Source organism: Oratosquilla oratoria, chromosome 36, assembly GCF_046742065.1.
Source record: "Oratosquilla oratoria isolate Oo_2021 chromosome 36, ASM4674206v1, whole genome shotgun sequence".
NCBI lineage: Eukaryota > Metazoa > Arthropoda > Malacostraca > Stomatopoda > Squillidae > Oratosquilla > Oratosquilla oratoria.
This window is the reverse complement of record NC_134812.1, coordinates 28,843,536-28,846,717: the sequence shown is the minus strand read 5'-3', so window position 1 is coordinate 28,846,717 and position 3,182 is coordinate 28,843,536.

The window sequence follows — 3,182 nt, the reverse complement described above, 5'->3', positions numbered from 1 at the left end:
GGTGCTTATCATACTTTTTGAATACATTGGTTAACAATAGTTCAATATTGAAGAAGATACATGTTATAGTAATTTTGTATCTATAATAAATGTTGTGGTGGACTTGTGTGGTGTGGTGGACTTGTGGCTAGAGACACTGAACTGATGTCATTGCCTTTGTTCTAAGTGGTCGAACAGTCAGGACAAGTGGCAGTCATCGGTAGCTGTTGGAACCACACCAGAGTATTCCTACCCACGATTCTTTTAATTTTCATTAAGCCTTCTTTTTGCGTGAGTGCATGCGTGTGTGTGTGTGCGTGGCCACGGACTTTGAAAAAAAATCAGTATTTTTTTTTGTCATGCAGTCCACAGGCAGGAGATCTTTCTAATATAAAAAAATTTAATGGTTGCTTACGCCGTCCGGTGGTAATTCGGTCACACACAGGTGGTGGTTGGGAAGGATGGTAAATCGGTAACACCGCCAACTACGGTGAAGAAGAAGAACTCGAAGAAGAAGAAGAACTCGAAGAAATCGAAGAAGAAGAAGAGGAAGAACTCGAAGAAGAAGAAGAAGAAGAAGAAGAAGAAGAAGAAGAAGAAGAAGAAGAAGAAGAACTCGAAGAAGAAGAACTCGAAGAACTCGAAGAAGAGGAAGAAGAAGAACTCGAAGAACTCGAAGAAGAAGAAGAAGTAGAACTCGAAGAAGAAATCGAAAAACTCGAAGAAGAAGAACTCGAAGAACGAACTCGAAAAAGAAGAACTCGAAGAACTCGAAAAAGAAGAACTCGAAGAACTCGAAAAAGAAGAACTCGAAGAACTCGAATTAGAAGAACTCGAAGAAGAACTCGAAGAAGAAGAACTCGAAGAAGAAGGAGAACTCGAAGAAGAAGAACTCGAAGAAGAACTCGAAGAACTCGAAGAAGAACTCGAAGAACTCGAAGAAGAACTCGAAGAAGAACTCGAAGAAGAACTCGAAGAAGAACTCGAAGAACTCGAAGAAGAACTCGAAGAACTCGAAAAAGAACTCGAAGAACTCGAAGAAGAACTCGAAGAACTCGAAGAAGAACTCGAAGAACTCGAAGAACTCGAAGAAGAAGAAGAAGAAGAACTCGAAGAAGAAGAAGAAGAAGAAGAAGAAGAAGAAGAAGAAGAAGAACTCAAGAAATAAAAAGCAATATGATTTTGATATCTTATTTTCCAAAAAAGGGGCCTACGGCGCCGCGCCGCCGCCCACGGCCCCCGGCGTCGCCGGGCCGGCGCAGCCGGTGGGCTTGTTGCAGAAAAAATTATGACGTCAATCAAAGAACCAGTTCCAGCACGGGCAAAAGCCAGGGAAGACCAGTTGTGCATGCGCGAGCAAGAAGAGGAGAAGGTGAGGAAGGAGGAGAGGAAGATGCGAGTTTGGCGCTTGGTCATCGGACTCTAAGATTGCAAGAAGCAGCCGAGCATCTGACCAAATTTCAGCAATTTTCGAGCCCCGTACTATGCATATTTACCACTTGGGAAGTTTTAAATTTAACCTTCTGTGTACTCTTCTTGTGTCCGTGACCTTGGACACCCCAAGGTCATGAGAGGTAATGCCGAAGGTGGATATGGAATTGGAGGCCCAGAAAAAGCTCGAATTTTTTAGGTTACTCATAAGCCATGTTTTCATCACTGTCTCATACCAACAGAAAATATGATGGGTTTCTTTTTTTGGTCATTTAGTGCAAACATATATTCATTGTTAAGAAACCAGAATGATATTTATTTGTTGCAACTTCATTCAATATGTAAATAGCTGCATTTCATAACTCATGATTGCTGTTGGTAATGATGTATAAGAAGTCTTTCTATGGAAACCACGTCAATGACATCGATGCGATTTCTATCATGCATATCATAATACGCAACCATAAACAAAAGGAAAACCAGAGATCATAAAACGGAAACCAAATTGTACTCATTCGTATATGATTTCCTTTATTACACGACTAGACATACTTCAATAGTCTTGTAGCATGGATTAACAATTATGAGATATTTTATTTCAATTCTATTTAGAAGTAAAAGTCAAATAAGGAATAAGAAAATGCATCAACTTGTGTGCAGACTAAATGTCAAGTTCTTGGTGGCACACAAAAGGTTTCTCTTAATTTAATAAGGCCAAAGTTATTGATGGTTCTCATTAATTTTTGATTATGTTTTGAATAAACCAATTTGATCAATGGTCAAGTGAGCATATAGGAAAAAGTAATCTGCGGTACTAGTGAGGATCACTTTCAAAGGAGGAGTCTATCTCACGAAAGGAGAGAGAAAATTCTCAGAGCTGTAAAAAATCATCTAACATTAATCAATATAAAATCAATAAAGGGAACGTGGAGATAGTTGTGGTACTTTATCTTCTGGAGATTTTAAATCTCCAAAATTGATTCTACTTAGAAGAATACCAACCTAAGTTTTCGGCACCGTCTTGAACAAAGTGCTCGCCAAACATGAGTTGAAGTATGAAAGAAAACTACATTATCTTTATTGAGTGCCACAACGTTATTACCTATACAATCATTTGTCTATTCATTTGTTTCCATATGTATTCATGTTCCAATTAATAGACTTTATATCAATTGATTGATTTATTTAATCGTTTTCTGTTGTTCCCTGGTACGTATATCTATTTCACTTATTCATCTATTAACAAATGAATTTCTTTTGCAATTCCATCATTATATGCTTAATCTATTGATTCTTTTTCATTGATGTATTAATACTTTCATCACCTTTCATCATCATATTCCTTTCCAATGCCATATTGGCATGGGCTTATGCATGTGGCCGGCTCGCCGTATTGATCGTATTTAGTTTAATACGAGATATATTTTTTTTTGTAGACATAAGAGATGAGAAACTTAGACAAGCACAAACTCCACATAGGTCTTTGTGATGGGACATTCAAGGCAAGTGACAATGAATGATAACTATCGGTGTAGAACCTGAGCATGCGTCGGTACTAGATAAGATCGAATCCCAACAAATAGCAGAGGTGTGTGAACATGTGTGTGTGTGCAAATGAGCATATGAGTGCGTGTGTGTTTGTGTGTGTAACTCAAAGAAGGGAACGTAGAAATTAAGAATGCATCTTTATTATCTTATGAGAGCAAATCGGTCACCAACCTTAAAAGATGAAAAAGATGTGAAAACGAGGAGTTTAGTGCTAGAATAGCTTA